Source organism: Aquarana catesbeiana, linkage group LG03 (assembly GCF_042186555.1).
Source record: "Aquarana catesbeiana isolate 2022-GZ linkage group LG03, ASM4218655v1, whole genome shotgun sequence".
NCBI lineage: Eukaryota > Metazoa > Chordata > Amphibia > Anura > Ranidae > Aquarana > Aquarana catesbeiana.
Window position 1 is genome coordinate 252,225,647 of NC_133326.1, and position 18,646 is coordinate 252,244,292.

The window sequence follows — 18,646 nt, forward strand, 5'->3', positions numbered from 1 at the left end:
GTTCGAGAGCGTTCCCCTCACTTCTAGGTATATTTACCAGGCAGGAATTGAAGGAATCTAAAACCTGACAGGAGTTCTTATCCTTCCCGACTCAATACAAAACAAAAAATTAAAAAAATAAAGTTTTGGCTTCACATACATTTAAGGCTACATGCACATTATTTCATTAAAAAATTTCCCAATACCCAAAGTGAAAAGCAGAAGAAAAAAAAAAAAAAAAAGAACCTTATGCTTTTACGGATAACAGTAGATCAATATTAGCTCGCTGACAGGTACAAATTATTTAAACACACATCAAGGACTAGGCAAGAACAGAATAAAATACCCTAAACACATGGTGGTATGCAACAGGCCTTCTGACCTAACATGTAAAGTAGTAAGGTGAGATCTAAACAAGTTACTCTCTATTTGGGAAAAAAAAAAAAGGTGTGTTATGCTGGCCTAAAGAAAAATGGCTATTAAATGCATGCAGTTGTAGTAATATTATGCAAACTTCTTTGCTGCTATCACAGCTGATTTTCACATATTTAAAGTGTTACTAAACCCGGGACCCTGCATTCACTATAGCTGCTCCCCCCCACAGTACACAGAACATGGAAATGCAATTATTTTAGTAAATATACACTGCTAAATACCTTTTCTCATCAGCAGTATATAGCAGTCTTGTGAGGGTCTCATAAAACTTGTAGGAGGAGTTTTCATTCTGTGCTGACTGTCCTATGAGGCTGCAGGACCCCTGACCTTCGGTCTGGACAGTCCTGACTGGCCCTGTGCTGATCACATGCACCCTCCAAGAAAAAAAAAAATTCTCTAGCAATACACAACAAATTGAGCATGTGCAGCCCTGTCTCCTGGCTCTGTATTATCAGGAACTATATTGGGGACAGTGGAAGGTGGAGAGAATCAGAGAAGACAGGATCAAACAGCTTTTTACACAATGCAGAGGATTACCCCCTTAGGTTCCACAGTGAGCATAACAAGCATGCTTTACTGCATATACACACTGATTTTACTGGTGTGGGTTTAGTAACACTAATCACTTTCCCCATACCTCATGCTGAAACCATAAAAACATGAGTTTGCCCTGGGACTTTAAATGAGGTGTAACACACACAACCACTAAATACATAGTAGACATGGTTAACAATTTCTTAATGAATATATACAATCCTCATCACATTACATAGAACACAGATGAATATCAAGCTGATTTGTAGTGGTTTCATAGCAATACATATCATACATAATTAAAAGTTCAATATATCAAGACATGATTAAATGAAAAATTGCATCTTAAAAAAAAAATTGACGAATTTCGCAAGTCAACGCTAACTTCCTCAGGAGTCGATCCACATATTTAATGTCTGTAAAGTAAAACATCAATATAAGGTGTATTGCACACTTGATAGAGTATAATGCAATCCAAACCTCTGGGGCCACCATAGGGAACCCCATACTTACAACTCGTGTTTTTTTTTGGATATATAGGAGGGATGGAGGGTGCACCACTGGGGGCACCAGACCACATTTTATTTTTTGCTATCATGCTGAAAACACCCTTTACAGAACTCATTAGCTCAAGCTGAAATTTCAAAATGTGTTCCTGTTGCAGATTTGTCTTCCTGTGTGGTCTGGTAAAATCATTGTCACATTATAGTAAATGGGGGGGGGGGGGGGGGGGGGGGGCAGTCTTCCAGGCCTTATTTACAAGGGGGCAGTACCAATAGGTGGTTAAGCCACGGTTTTACCTCACCCTGACTGCCAAGTTGCAAGTTACCATGGTTAATACTGCTGTGGTCATAGTACAGCTAAAAAAAAATAAACTGTAGGTCACATTCGTCAGGCATACAGTACTGCTGGCAGATGTGGTGCTACGGCCTTTCAAGGGTTAAAACTGGCTCAGAGTTGGAGATATATTGCCTCTAATCTGCCTGTCAAATGCCAAAAGCAATCCACCAATCTAATTCTTCCCCATTCTGTCCAAAACTACAACAAAACAGTTTTGTCTGGACTTACACTTGAACCCTTTTATTTTTCCCTTACAGACAATGGCGGCTGCAGCACCCGAGAGCCAATGGAAATATCGGCTGTGGTGCCGACATCGCTGGATTCCAGGACAGGCAAGTGTCCTAATATTAAAAGTCAGCAACATGATGTGTAGCGGATGTGTAGCGGAACTCTGCTTTAAAGTAGCGCAGTGCTGAATAACAAAAAATGGCCTGGTCATGAAAGGGGTAAAATCTTCCGGAGCTCAAGTGGGGTATACATTCTAGGCAGTCAAAGGGCTAAACATAACTCCTAAAAACCCAGACATAACCTATCAGGTGCTAAATTCTATCGCTGAAACCAAACAGTAAAATATTGGCTGAATATTCTGTTAGCAGTGTGACAAAGACATTAGCTGCATACCTTAGTATAACAAAGAACATCACCGATTTTTTTTCTCTTTCTCAGTGTAAAGATCTTTTTTTTATTAATTCTTAGCTTTTGATACCAAGTTTTGAAAAATGCAGCCTGTCAGCCTGGTTGTGTCGTTCTCCTCTGGGTAACGCACTGGCAGTGTGGTGATTAGCGAGTCTGAATGTTTTTTTTTTGCCTACTGTTTTAAAAATAGAAATGACACTGAGCACTTAGAGCAGTACAGCATCCTTCCCGCTATCCTACACTGTAACTGATTGCTGGACTGCATAGCAACAGCAGCCACTTCCCCAACTCACATTTCTCCCCAGTCCACAACACACGATATGGCAGCCTGCTCCGGCTGGTTAGAATATGGAAATGTGCATATTCTCTTCACCCATATTGACTGGCATCATTTCTGGGTCGGAAGGATGACGGGAGGCCCACCAATGCATAATAAAATCCTGAGTGGCAAATCAAAGTGGTGAAGACTATTGCCTATGGTGCAATGTGCTGCAGACTCAGGGTCAGTTCATTCATCTTAGCCATAGGTGCTCAACCTGTGGTCCTCCAGCTGCTGCGGAACTACAAGTCGCAGCATGCATCTGCCTTTAGGAGTCATGCTTGTAACTGTCAGCCTTACAGTACCACATGGGACATGTAGTTCTGCAACAGCTGGAGGGCCACAGGTTGTGCACCCACGATGTATTCTAAACCAACCATGACTTGTTTATCTTTACATGAGCAGCAATACTATTTGGCCTGAGATACAATCACCAATTTCTTTGGGAAATTTAGAAGGTGTCGCCATTCTTGCTATTACTTTCCTCCACAAGATTCTCCTTTGCAGTATATGGATAACCTCAGACCTACTGATAACACTTCTTTAACTACTTGACCTCCAGAAGGTTTTACCCCCTTTTCAAGACGAGGCCATTTTTTGCGAAACTGAGCTACGTTACTTTAACTGACAATTGCGCGGTCATGCCACTCTGTACCCAAATAACATTTACAGTATTTATCGGCGCATAACAGGCACTTTTTCCACTCTTAAAATAGGGGGAAAATCGTGTGTGCGTGTTATACGCCGATATGGGGCTGACTCAAAGCGAGTGCCACCAAAATACACAGAGCTGGATCTCCTGCGTACTCGTCTCGGCATCACGCCCCTGGACGGCTCCTAGTGTTGATGCCCGGCATTGGAGCGGTGTTCTGTTCATCATAGGAGCCGAGCCAAGAGGCGGGACTGGGCGTGACTGCGCGCCGAGCCAAGCACACAGGATATATGGCTCTCTGCAGATGGGCACAGATTACCTGCAATTATGGACAAGGCTACAGATGGGCATGGATTAGGCTGCAATGATGGGCAAGGCTGTAGATGGGCACTGATTAGGCTGCAATGATGGGCAATGCTGCAGATAGGCACTGATTAGGCTGCAATGATGGGCAATGCTGCAGATAGGCACTGATTAGGCTGCAATGATGGGCAATGCTGCAGATAGGCACTGATTAGGCTGCAATGATGGGCAAGGCTGCAGATGGGCACTGATTAGGCTGCAATGATGGGCAAGGCTGCAGATGGGCACTAATTAGGCTGCAATGATGGGCAATGGCAAGGCTGCAGATGGGCACTGATAAGGCTGCATTGATGTGCACTGACCCTTATTTTGCTTCAAAATTCTTTATTTTGAATGTAAGTTTTTTTTCTGAAACTTCCCTCTTAAAATTAAGGTTATATACGCCGATAAATGCGGTATGTCCTTTTTTTTTTTACCACAAATAGAGCTTTCTTTTGGTAGTATTTGATCACCTCTGTGGCTTTTATTGTGAGTTTTATAAAACTGACAATTTTGAAAACAAAAACACAACATGTTTTACTTTCTGCTATAAAACATACCCAATAGAAACATTTAAAAAATGTCATGTCTTCATCAATTTAGGTCAATATGGATTTTGCTACATGTTTTTGGTAAAAAAAAAAATCCCAATAAGCATATAATGATTGGTTTGCACAAAAGTTGTAGTGTCTACAAATGATGTGATATATTTATGGAATTTTAATTTTTTTACAAGTAATGTCAGCAATCAGCGATTTATAGAGGGACTGCAATATTGTGGCGGACAAATCAGACACTAACTGACACTAATACAGTAATCAGTGCTAAAAAAAATGCACTGTCACCGTACTGACACTGGCTGGGAAGGGGTTAACATCAAGGGCGATCAAAGGGTTAACTGTGTGCCTAGCCAGTGTTTGTGTACTGTGTGGGAGGTACTTTTACTAGTGGAAGGCATAAATCTGCATTCCTGCTTTGCAGGAACACAGGATCATTGCCTTCCTTACTGACAGAGCGGCGATCTGCCTTGTTTACATGGGCAGATCGCCGTTCTGGCTCTCTGCCTAATGATTGGCAAGTGCTGGTGGACATCAAGTCTGCGATTCCCGCTGTGTATAATCACCGCGGGAGCGGGCCGTCGGCAGCGCACATGCGTGCCCCAGACCTGGAAGAGCAGGATCGTATACTATGTGACCCTGTGTAGCAGAGCCGCCTTGTTGCCGTATATGTAAGTTATACGGTCAACAAGCGGTTAAAGAATAACTAAAGGCAAAACTTTTTTTTTTCCGTTTTGGATAGAGTGGAGAGGGATTAGAACCTCTGGCAGGCTTTACTGTTGTCTGTGCCCCCATTAGGGAGATTCACACTCTCAATCTGTCCTGTTAACCATTATTATTAAAAGTTCAAGTAAAAGAAAAGCAAAGCAGTGGACAGAAATGATACGTAGTGCTCTGGATTGAGACAAGCACACACTATAGAGGGATATGCTTTGTTAAAATTACATGTCTGAGGTTTACAACCACTTTAAGCAGAGCCAAGCAAGGTTTTTATGACTCCAAAGGCTTATTTGCACCTGCGCCACCTTCTTTAGAGCGACCCACATGGGATCACTTTTCAGAGGGTGTCTGACATGCAGCTAGGGGGCCAGCCTTTTTTAATTCTGTAAAGCCCACACCACTGCAAATGTTTGCAGAGTGGTCTCATTCACTTGATTGGGTTATGTTCAATTGTGACCAAGGGTATTACTTTTGCGGCCACATGTATACAATCCAGTCTGGCTGCTTTTGCAGCTTAAGGGGATGGTAAAAGCAAGGCTCAACTGCCTATTTTTAGTGCCCCACCCCCCTTGACTGCAAATGTAAACTATACCTTTTGTTGAGGGGAAAACCTCCTCCTGGAGGCCTTGAAGAACATGAATTTTGGAAGATTTTCTCAAAAAAGGCAAGCATAGTCCAAATGACAAGTTGCCATTATTGCCTGGAGACTTCCTGCAGCTAATCTTTTCCCCATTACCGACTTACCATGCCTTGTTCCACACTGTGTAGAGGCGGCCATATTGGTAAAGGAACAGGGCTTTGCTTCGTTATGACCGAGCTGCCCCTCTGATAGCAGGTGTGGAGAATACAAAACAAACAGCAAGAGAGATTCACAAGCAAAGATCCACAGAACGAGTGAAGCAGAAGTAGGGAGATGCATGCAATTCAGATTGCTCTCCAGCAAGCAGTACAGTAACAAGATCACCAAATTTAACTCCAAATCTCTTGAAACAAGGTTTTAGATCAGTGGTCTCCAAACTGCGGACCTATGCTTGCCTTTATCCGGCCCTTGTGGGACTATTCCTTTCACGGTTATAAGGCACTATTCATCCCACTAACACCAACAATGAGGCACTATTTCCTCCACTGACACCAAAGGTGGGACATAATTCCTTCCACTGACACAAAGAATGGGGCACGATTCCTCCTACTGATACCAATCATGGGGTACTATTCCTCCTAATGACACCAATGATGGGGCACCATTCCTCCCACCAATATCAATTATGGGACACCATTTCTCCTCCTACTGGCCACAGGTGCTTTGTAATTTTCTTTTACTCCCACTGATCACCAAACCCGAGGCATTATTTACATACTTAACTATATGACTTGACTTAAACATTTGACTTTGGGGCATTTTCTACTCCTGGTGGCCACAGTCCAGCCAACCCAACATCTGAAGGCCAGTAAACTGGCTCTTTGTTTAGAAAGTTTGGAGAGCGCTGTCTTAGACGATATTACACTACAGATATACAGCTAGGAACAGACTAGGCCGGGGAGCTCCCTTGGTGGGACAGTATATCTGTTTTATGAAAGGGGTCTGCAGGGGGCAGCCAAACCCAATCAGAGCTGTTTTGGTGGAGGCTGCTAACTGCTCTCACTGCGCCAGGTAAAGAAAGTTTGCCACACAGAGGCAATAGCAGATGACAATCAGGTGCTAGCTGCACAGGTGAGCCGCTTTGTGTATTTTGCCAACTACATGAGAATATGTGATCTGTCGGAGGCTCTGTTATAATTTCATACATAGCACAACCAAAGGCAGTGGTGGAAAACTTGCTCAGCCAAGCACCTTGATAGCAGATGGACCTTGTGAACAGCCTGCCTGCTCTGATTACAAAACACTGAAAAAACGCACCACAAACGCGCCGTTAATTTGTCTTAATGCAATAGGAGAGGTAATGGGTGTTCAATTTTCATTGCATGTCTAAACGAGCCCAAAGTATAACAATAAATAAATAAATAAAACTCCCGTATTCAAAACAAGACAACAAATGTTCCAATTATAAAATGGACACATGGGCACATTATAAAATGAAACTCCTGTGTTCAAAAAACACCTAGTGTTACAATAAGAGCACATAATGCGAAATCCTATGTGTGCTTCACAAAAAAACACATCAAAAATGTATATATTATTATTACAGGTACTTATATAGCATCATCAATTTACACTTTAAATATGTATATATTAATTTGTATGTTCGCATCAGTTCCTGCCCTCAAGGAGCTTACAACCTAAGGTAAATATACATAGGCAAAAATCTTTCATGTCTTGATTATTCAAAACCACCAGTGAGATTGTGAATACACCAGAATAATCAGGGGCCCCCGATGACGTCGTCTTGGATTAAACATGATGGGCGGAGTTTGTTGCACTGACTTATTGACATTACAAGCTGTTGTCTTTGGAGCTAGATAGCAGCATGCATGTGAGTGAATTAATGCCAGGTTTTTATATTATTTTACTTTGTAAACTTGTTTTTATATAATAAACACTACACTATGAGGCTCTCTCCCTCTTTTATGTTCATGTGATACAGCATTGAGTATTGAGGCATGGAGAAAAATCAGAAAACTACCCCTGTGATTAAAGTGCATTGATGCCAGTGGATTCTCAGGCAAAGGAAACCAATCTTGCAACTATTCAGGTGGAGCGTTTGGCTGTTGGAATCACAATACTGTAGTGATTATTTTTTGCCTCATACAGGTGCAGTACTTGGTAACCATGCACTTTACTTATTTTGGTGATGGGATTCACACTGTGAACACCTCATATGATGCACTTTCTTTATGGTGGGTTCACAATCCCCTTGGTGGTTTTTAATAATCATGACATGGAAGATTTTTGTCTATATATGTTTATATACACTTTTGATGTGTCATTTTGTGAAGCAATCATAAATATGGTTGTGAGAGTGCAGAGGGTATGGTGGCAAATAGTATGTGCACAAGAGGAGTGTTGAAGGTATGACTGTGAAGGGTATGATTATGATGGCAGGCAGTACGTGCAGGAGAGGAGTGCAGTGGGTATGGCGGTGGGCACTATGTGTAAAAGAGGAGTTTAGAGGGCAGGCAGTATGTGCAGGAGAGGAGTGTGGAGGGTGGGATGGCAGAAAATAAGTGTAGTAGAAGAATCCTGAGGGTATGATGGTAGATAGTATGTGCAGGAGAGGAGTGTGGAAAATGTGTCAGTGGGCAGTATGTGCAAGACACAGGCACAATATGCAGGACAGGAGAGTGAAGGAATATGACAGTGGCCATTATATGCAGTAGAGGAGCGCTGAAGGTATGATGGCAGGCAATACATGCAGGAGAGATGTCCACAGGGTATTGCAGCAGGCAGTATGTGCAGGAGAGGAGTGTGGAAGGTATAAAGGTATAACATACACACACACATTATATATATATATATATATATACCCATATACACACAGAATATCCTACAATAACAGGGGCCAATATGTAAAGTACAGAGAGTAGGATGGCAGGAAGTATGTGCAGTAGAGATCAGAGGGTATGATGGTGAGCATTATGTGCAAGACACGAGTGTGAAGAAAATGGCGCAGGCACAATGTGTAAGAAAGGAGATTGAGATTGAGGGTATGATGATGATTACTATGTGTAGTAGAAGAGTGCTGAAGGCATGATCGCAGGCATTATAGACAGGAGAGGAGTGTGAAAGGTATCACAAGGGCCAGTATGTAAAGTTTGGAGGGGATGAAAACAGGTAGTTTGTGCAGAATAAGAGTGCGGAGGGTATACCAGTGACCAGTGCGTGAAATGAGGAGGGTATGAACGCAGTCAGTCATGCCTTCTGCAAGACAAAAGATCAAAAGGAATTCAAACGGTTGTAAAGCAGGGTGGTTAAAATTTTTGGTCAACTCTTTTAATGAATCCAAGTTCTGCAAGCTGAGATAACATGCACTGCATGGATGCATTCACACAATCTCACAGTAACCCTGAAATAAAACAGAGTTCAGGAATATTCCCTTATCCCATTGTTTTGCAAATCTATGTACACCACAAAATGTATGATTGTTTAAAGAGAAATGCATCTGTACCAGGCTCTATGTGTGAGGAGGAAGGGCAAGCAGTAAAAATGAAAGCGAAACTTTCTAAACAGCTTATAAACCTTGTGATCTTTTTGCACATAGCTTCAAGTGCTTTATTCCTCCCTTGTTGAGCAAAATGGCAGCTGGCGTAAAAGAGACCCAGTTTGGGAATATTTTAAAGTGGATGCAAACCCGAAAAATAGGATTTTTTAAAACAGCTTACCTGTAAAATCCTTTTCTTTCGAAGGACATCACGGGACACAGAGCCACAGTAATTACTGATGGGTTATATAGGTATCACTGGTGATTGGACACTGGCACACCCTATCAGGAAGTTCAACCCCCTATATAATCCCTCCCCCTTGCAGGGATACCTCAGTTTTGTAGCCAAGCAATATAGTGTATTAGAAGAGGGGCGGGACCTCTGTGTCCCGTGATGTCCTTCGAAAGAAAAGGATTTTACAGGTAAGCTGTTTTAAAAAATCCTATTTTCTTTCTCGAACATCACGGGACACAGAGCCACAGTAATTACTGATGGGATGTCCCAGAGCAATGCTACCTGAGGGGGGGGGGGACCACGACCAAGTAGGGTGCAATCAGACCTGAGGACCCTGTACCGCTGCCTGCAGCACACTACGCCCAAAGGCTATATCTTCATGCCTTCTCACATCCACCTGATAGAATCTGGTGAATGTATGAACTGAAGACCAGGTTGCGGCCTTGCAGATTTGAGCCATAGAGGCCCGGTGATGCACTGCCCAAGAAGCACCAATAGCCCTTGTGGAATGTGCCCTGATCTGAAACGGAGGAATCTTCTGTTTCAAACCGTAAGCTTGAATGATCAACTGTCGAATCCATTTAGAAATGGTAGCTTTTGACGCTGCCTGTCCTCTATTGGGACCCTCTGGCAGCACAAACAAAACATCCGTCTTGCGGATCTGAGTAGTTGCCCCTAGATAGGCCTTAACTGCTCTTACTACATCCAACGAATGTAGAGATCTCTCTTCCGGAGAACAGGGATCTGGAAAAAAGGAAGGTAGAACAATGTCTTGGTTTAAATGAAAATCAGAAACCACCTTCGGTAAAAAACTAGGATGAGGGCGTAGTACCACTCTATCCTTGTGTATAATCAAATAAGGCTCCTTACAGGAAAGAGCTGCTAATTCTGATACTCTTCTAGCAGAAGAGATGGCCACCAGAAAAATTAATTTCCTTGTCAACAAGACCAAAGGAATCTGACTTATTGGTTCAAAAGGCTGTTTCTGTAACACAGCCAGGACCAAATTCAAGTCCCAGGGGTTTAGGGGCGCTTTAACTGGAGGATTAAGACGCATCACCCCCTGCATAAAGTTTCGGACCAAAGAATGCGAAGCAAGTGGCCGCTGAAATAATACTGATAAAGCAGAAACCTGGCCCTTGATGGTACTCAAGGCCAGCTTCATCTCTAATCCCATCTGTAGAAAATCAAGGATTCTACCTATGACATATTTCCTGGGATGCCAACCTCTGGATTCACACGAGGTTAGATAAGCCTTCCAGACTCTATGATAAATCATCCTGGAAGCTGGCTTCCTTGCATTAATCAAGGTAGATATGACAGGACCTGAGAGCCCACGACTCTTCAGAACGTGGGTCTCAATAGCCAAACCGTCAAATTTAGCGTTTGTAAGGCAGGATGGAACACTGGACCCTGAGATAACAGGTCTGGGCGTACCGGTAGGGTCCACGGGGAACCCACCGTCATCCTTACTATTTCTGCATACCAAGTCCTTCTGGGCCAAGCGGGGGCCACCAGAAGTACCGACTTCCTTTCCTGCCTGATCCTGCGAAGGAGTCGTGGTAGTAGCAGAATAGGCGGGAATGCGTAAATCAGTGAGAACCGATGCCACGGAATCACCAACGCATCCGTCCCGCATGCAAGAGGATCTTTTGTCCTTGCCACAAATCTGTCTATCTTTTTGTTGAATCGGGATGCAAAGAGATCTACATCTGGAACCCCCCATCTTTGGCATATGGCCCAAAAGACATCGGGATGCAGAGACCATTCCCCTGGAAGTAACTGCTGGCGACTTAGATAGTCCGCCTGCCAATTCTCTATTCCCGGGATGAAAACTGCCGATATGCATGGCACATGCATCTCTGCCCAGACTAAGATCTGGTTCACCTCTTTTTGAGCAGCTCGGCTCCGGGTGCCTGCCTGATGATTGACATAAGCCACTGCTGTGGCATTGTCGGACTGGATCCTGACCGGACAACCCTGTAGCCTGATAGTCCAGGCTTTTAGAGCTAGATGTATCGCCCGGATCTCCAGAATGTTGATGGGTAAGGTCCTCTCTGTCTTGGACCATACCCCTTGGACCGCAGCCTGTTCCAGAACTGCTCCCCAACCTGACAGACTGGCATCTGTTGTTACCACCGTCCAGGTAACCGGTAGAAAGGATTTCCCCTTCTGCAGGTTTTCGGGTATGAGTCACCAATTGAGGCTCTGACGCACCGCATGCGACAGGTGCATCGGAAAGTCTAATGCCTGAACCTTCTTGTTCCAGGTCGACAGAATACTGTGTTGCAGCATTCTTGAGTGAAACTGAGCATAGGGAACTGCTTCGAATGAAGACACCATCTTCCCTAGTAGCCTCATACAAAGGCGGACTGAGGGACCCTTCTTGGTCCTTACTGTCAGAATCAGCTCTCTCAAAGCAGTGATCTTTGCCTGGGGTAGAAATATTTTCTCCTGGCTTGTATCTATAATCAGACCTAAATACTCCAGTCTTCTTACTGGTTTTAGGAAAGACTTTTCTAAGTTGAGGATCCAACCCAGGTGTTCTAGATACCTGACCGTGGTCCTCAAGTTTCCATTCAAAGAGGCTACCGACCGGTCTATCAAGAGCAGGTCGTCTAGGTATGCTATGACAGCTATACCCTGAGCCCTTAATCTGGCCAGAGGAGGAGCCAAGATCTTTGTGAACACTCGAGGTGCAGTGGCTATCCCAAAAGGCAGAGCCACAAACTGGAAATGGCGCCCTCCTACCTCGAAGCGCAGAAACTTCTGATGAGCAGGAAAAATGGGCACATGCAGATATGCATCTCTGATGTCTATTGATGCCAGAAATTCTCCTCCCTGCAGGGTGGGAACTACTGTTCGAATTGATTCCATGCGGAAGGATTGAATCCTTAGGAATCGGTTCAGATCCCTTAAGTCCAAAATGGGCCTGACATCCCCATTTGGCTTTTGGACCGTAAAAAGGTTGGAATAGAAGCCCAATCCCTGGTCCTTTGCGGGAACTATCATAATGACCTCCTGCGACAAAAGTCGCTCTAACGCTAGAAGGAGCGACTGCTTCTTCTCTGGGTCTCTGGGAACATTTGATCTGAGGAACCGAGGAGAAGGGAATTCCTGAAACTCCAGCTTGTACCCTAAGGTTACCGTGGAGACTACCCATCTGTCCTGGAAGTCCTCGTGCCAGAGCTCTGAGAACTGTCGCAGTCTTCCCCCCACTCGAGTGAGCGGGGGCGCCCCCTCATGCAGAGGTCTTAGTGTTTTGCCTAGTAGGCTTCTTTCCCCAGGACTTCTTTTGTCCCTGGGGTTGACTCTTGTCTCTGGACCCCGATGGAGGCGGCCATCGAGACTGCCTGGAGGCTGAAGCCCCCGGCGCTGGGGAAAGAGTCCGTTTGAAAGAGGGACGCTTACTCTTCTTCTTGACAGGTAAGAGAGTGCTTTTCCCACAAGAGATTCTCTTGATATAGTTATCCAAGTCCTCTCCAAACAACCTTGCACCACGAAATGGAAACCCAGCCAGTAGCTTCTTACATGGTGCTTCGGCTGACCAATTTTTCAACCATAGGATTCTACGTATATGCACCAACCCCAGTGAAAGACGGGAGGTTTGCACGATAGAATCTCTAATGGCGTCAACCACAAAGCATAAGGCCGCTGGAAGGTTAGCAAACCCCTGGGCCTGCTGTTCAGGTAATACTTTGATGACCTGCTTAACATGGTCTCTTAAGTATTGACAGACTCCAATCGCTGCTACTGCAGGTTGGGCCACTGATCCTGCTAAGGAGAAAACATCCTTCAATAGGGATTCCATCCTTTTATCTACAGGATCCCTGAGCATCTGAGCATTGTCTACAGGACAAGTCAGGCTATTATTTACGGAGGAAATGGCGGCATCAATAGCCGGTATTCCCCACATTTTAATAAACTTTTTTTCCATCGGATAAAGTGTTGAAAACTTTCTCGGCGGAAAAAAACGTTTGTCTGGGTGATCCCACTCAGAATAAATAAGCTTTTCAAGTAAAGTATGAACAGGAAAAGCATGTGCTGCTTGGAAAGGTTTCAGTGACCCCAAAGCAGAAGAGGATTCTTTAGCAGTTTCAGGTATGGGCAACTTAAATGTGGAGCGGACCAATCCAGTGAGGATCTGCACTAAGACTTTCTCCTCTTGGGAAGTCGCAGAGGGTCCCTCTCCACCTGAATCCTCCGAAGAGGAATCATCCATCCCATCCCGATCCTCTGAAAGGGATTCATCTCCTTTATCCCAGAGCTCCTCTGTCTGAGGGTCTTGGGGAACAGAGGAAAGCCTAGTGCGTTTTCTTCTACTGAGTGAAGACGTAATCACGGCCATTAATCTTTCCTCTAGACCATTAATGGTTGAGGAAAAAACCTCTTGTGTAATATATACAGGGGCTGAAGTGCCAGAAGCAGGTGTAGCCCCTGACCCCGATGGCTCTCCCTGGCTAGCCGTCCCTGGCCCATCTTTAGGGGGGGAGGATGCTGCCGACAGGGGGCCCTCAGAACCTGAACAAGATCCCCTAGTGTCTCTGGTTCCTGGGGTGCTTGAACCTCTTCTACCCATAGTGCAAAGCAACAAGGTGTGAGGTATACAAATGAACACTGCCCGCTGAGCGATGTAGTCTGGCTAAAAGCCTTGCTACCCAATGCTCAGTCTGGTGTTACTTCAGTAAATGCTGCCTAGGAGAATGCCTGTGTCCCACCTTACATGCGACCGTCAGCTCTGTGTCTCTCAGAAGGCTGAGTGCACCTATACAGAGTGCCTTTAATAGCCTGCAGCAGGCCTGAGTGGGAGTCTAAACACTCTGTGCTGACATCCCGCCCCCTCCTCTACCGCCCCCCCCCTCGAGTTTTGAAAAAAACGAGCGCTTCCCGCACTGCCGACTCTCCTGTCATGCTTCTGGAGAAAAGGCTGGGGATGGGGGGGGAAGGAGGGAGACTGGTAACAAGATCTGCCTGAACGGCTATCTTGAGAGATGGTGGCCATTAGGCCGCAGAGCCCGGGTGGTATAACCACTTTCTAGACCCCTGTGGCCCCTCTCTAGCCTGGGGGGAACATTCAAACATGACAAATCCCCCTTTCCACCTTACCTGCTTGCAGCCTGCTTTGAGATGCTGGGACATAATCAGCGATTACAACACCTGAGACAGAGTCAGCATGTGTAGGTTTGTGCTCTTGGCAGCCCCCGGTGGTCACAATAGGCATAGCATGCATTTACCTTAAAGGAGAAAAGCCACTAGAACTCAAAAATTCTGTGGAATCTCCTCTTACCTTATCCAGCCGCAGGGTGCTGTTTACACAGACCCAATCTTCACCTCTCACGGTGGGCTCCGTTTGAAAAAACCGTCAGAGACTGGGGCCCCCATCAGTAGGGGGTTCCAACAGTTCTGGGACCGTAAAGCACCTCGGCAGAAATTAGGAAGTTTAAAGCCATTTTCTGATCTGCGGGGTCCAGCTCTCTAAAAAGAGAAGCATTACGGGTAAAACCTCGTTTCTTCGGACACGAGGCCCGGGTACCATTCAATTCGGCCATGAAAAGACACTTTGAATGGATCCGGTTCGCCTGGCTTGCCCCAGTATAGGATCTTAGGATATTCCCTTTGGAGCTCAGCACAGGACATCTTTACACGTCCATCACCTAAGACACTGGCGTAAAAACTGAGGTATCCCTGCAAGGGGGAGGGATTATATAGGGGGTTGAACTTCCTGATAGGGTGTGCCAGTGTCCAATCACCAGTGATACCTATATAACCCATCAGTAATTACTGTGGCTCTGTGTCCCGTGATGTTCGAGAAAGAAAAAATGTTTTTTTAATTAAGACTTGTATCTTGTAGAATATAGCATGTCATGTCATCTGTGCCCAGTCTTGCCACGAAGAGTTAATCCAGCTCTGAGCAATCCTCTTATCTTTTTTCAGTGAGATAAAAACAGACACACAGAGAAATAGGTGTCCGTTATTCCCCCTTGCTGTGGCTGACAGGTGATTTCCTTACCTCATGCATGAGCGCGAGAGGCATTCTGTGTACTTCACATCCCCCCTCCTTTCTTCTCCAGATCTCCACTGGAGACGGCTGTGTATGTGCACATGCGCAGGAGAGACATGGGGCAATGAGCACGTTCTGCTTCTTCACAAAATGTGCTCTGCCACTCCTGTGCACGCATTTTAGACTCCCCTGGCGTGAGGGTCATCCTCGCGATACTGGCTGGCCAAGCGGAGTGTAGAGGTGGGCGGGGAGTCTACTGACATCACGACTCCGCCCACCAAGCAACGAACAACAGACCCACCCACAGGGGAGATATTTTACAGGTAAGCATACACGCAGGAGGCATGTATATCCTTATAGATAAGCACTATGGCAGTAGTTGATAAATGATGAGAGTGGGCTTATATCCACTTTAATGAAGTTCCTCTACCTATGGGTAAAGCAGGTAATATAATGTTGTTGTTTTAATTAAATAAAAGAATTTGAGTAGTTCTCCAACTATGTGTGACTAACTTAAAATCGGTTCCGATATCTCTGTTTTACTGACCTGACAGCTTATTATTCTAAATAAGAAACCTTCATTTTTTTTTTTTTGCAAATATTTAAGATTTAAAGTACCTGCAAGAACGAGTCCTTACATTTAAAGAGCACCTGTCATTTCAGATCCATCATGGCAGCGCCATCCACTCACCTGCTTCCGCCACGTCCCTCACCTTGTTGGGTCACTGCTGCATCACCAGCTGTCCCATTAAAGTGAATGGGACTGTCGGTGAGTCAACAACGGGTCAGAGTATTGCACAAAGCAGCCCCGATCCTCTTCTTCTGGGGTCCCATTCTGGCACTCCAGGCTCCTCCTCTTCTGCGAGTGCCGCCATAGCCACTTCCTATGGTGGCACACATGCGGGCTCTCCCCGGAGCTGGGCTGTGAGTGGCTGTGTGTGTCAATTGACACAAACAGCGCAGCTCAGCCCCATCCCTTGCTCCCTCCTTACTGGATTTACTGACAACGACTGGAGCCAATGGCTCCTGTAGCTTTCAGCCAAACCCGTGAGAGAGGAGAGAAAGGAGAGAAGACCTGAAGACAAGCACAGAGCTGGATCGATACAAGACTCAGGTAAGTATTTGGGGGGGGGGAGAGAAAAAGGCACTGAAAGGTTTTTTACTTTAATGCATAGAATGCAATAAGATAAGGAAAAAACCTCCTATGACTTTATAACCATTTTGAAATCTCAGGAAAAAAAATTGAAAATTAAAACACAACCATATGTTTGGTTGGCGTTATTTAAAGTGTGCGCGTCACCTGGTAGATGATTCAGCCTAATACAAAGCACAACTAAACAGGTACATGAAAATAACAGTGCTGCCATGGAGGACTGTAATATTCTTTGAAATCTTCAACTTGCATTGTTAATGTAAATTATATAGAACTATTAGACATCACATGTATAAACAATAATGACAGCTGAAGCTTTATAATACACCGTCAAAAGCAACATCCATAGTGTGTCTGAATTTTGAATTATATATGAGAATGAAGATTCAAAGACTAGCTCATACTTCTATGAAACAAAATGAGCAGTAAACAACCGGTAATGCACCAATGTCTTTCATACAATTCATAAGTAATAAAGATGTATTTTTGTGATGTTGTCTATGTAAAACAATATACATCTTAGATCTAAACACGGCACTCAGTCTTGCGATTGCTCTAGCTATTGTATCTAATAAAAGCACAATCATTTTCATTAGAAAAGGGGCATTCCTGAACTTCAAAAAGGAAAATCACAGACTGCCGAGCAGCAGAAATGGATTTAATTAAATGGATGATCCATGTGAATGACTTTCAAGTTCTGTTACTGTGGCAATCACACAATGTACTACACCATCCTCCATTCCAAAAATAGCTCTCTAAAAAGATGTATATTTAGCACACAATATTGCAGAAATTATAGTAATATTCCATAGGACCTGTGAGCAAAACATCACTGCAATGATGTATAATGGCATGTAACAGCTTAATAATACCTATTATCCAGAAGCATGAAAATAATGCAATTCATTGTGTACAATCAATAACAAATATGCAAAATGGAACGGAAACAAATCAACACACGTTACGGTTTTTGCTAAGACCTCTTGCACACAAGGCCGTCTAGCTGCTGAGCATCCCTTCCGGCATTTTAATTCACCCAGGAGGGACAGGCGCGGTGTTTAGTGTATGGCTGGCTGCGGCTGATCACTGTACCAAGTGGTACTCACAGTTAGGATCCTATGCTTTCAAATGCCTGGAACACAGGTATTCTGTGTTTTGGATGGTACTTTTTACTTTATGGGCATTGCTATTTACTTTATGACCCTTCTGAATCAAACAGTAACTGGACTTGGGACCTGTTTAGGCATAGAAACCTCTGGATGCGCTTTAATTCCTCCATAGACTCTTATGCCGCGTACACACGACTGGACTTTCCGGCAGAAAAGGACCGATAGAACGAATCAGTCGGACATTCCGATCGTGTCTGGGCTTCATCGGACCTTTTCTGTCGAAAAATCTTATGGACCTTAGAAATAGAACGTTTCAAATCTTTCCGACGGACTTGATTCCTATAAAAAAAAACAAAAAAAAACAACTTTCGTCTGTATGCTAGTCTAACGGACCAAAAATGATGCAAGGGCAGCTATTGGCTACTGGCTATTGAACTTCCTTCTCTAGTCCGGTCGTACGTCATCATGTTCGAAATGATCGGACTTTGGTGGGATCGTGTGCAGGCAAGTCCGTTTCATCGAAACTCCGTTGTAAAGTCCTTCGGAGTTCAGTCCGACGAGAAGTCCGCTCGTGTGTACGCGGCATTAATGTAAAAAGAGATTTTAAATTTCACTTATAAATACAGTAATATTTAAAGTGTGAGTATCCACTTTCCGCCCACCATGCACTGCGGGCAAGCGTACCCGTACGTCGCTGCCTACCTCTAGGTGTAGGGCCATTGCATGCTTGCCCCCACCCAGCTCCCGCTGTGGTTGTACACAGCAGGATCCTGTCAGCAAGTCCCGGCCAATGATTTACAAGTGGGACATGCTGATCGTCTGCGTACAATCACAGCCAGGGGATGTGTTGGTAAACGATACAGAGCTCTGTACAGAGATGAGAACCAGAGATCTTTAGTAAAAAGCAGCACACTTTAAACACATTAAATATAGTTAGCCACACTTTTAACCCCTCGATCGCCCTAGATGTTAACCCTTTTATGTTGCAAAAAATAAAA

At 44.5% G+C, this 18,646-nt stretch overlaps 1 protein-coding gene across 2 annotated transcripts in view; it reads right to left on the reverse strand.

Moving 5' to 3' along the window:
- RPAP3 (RNA polymerase II associated protein 3) overlaps positions 1 to 18,646 on the reverse strand; it is a 119,944-nt gene that overhangs the window by 9,481 nt on the left and 91,817 nt on the right. The gene's annotated exons all lie outside the window — the stretch shown is intronic.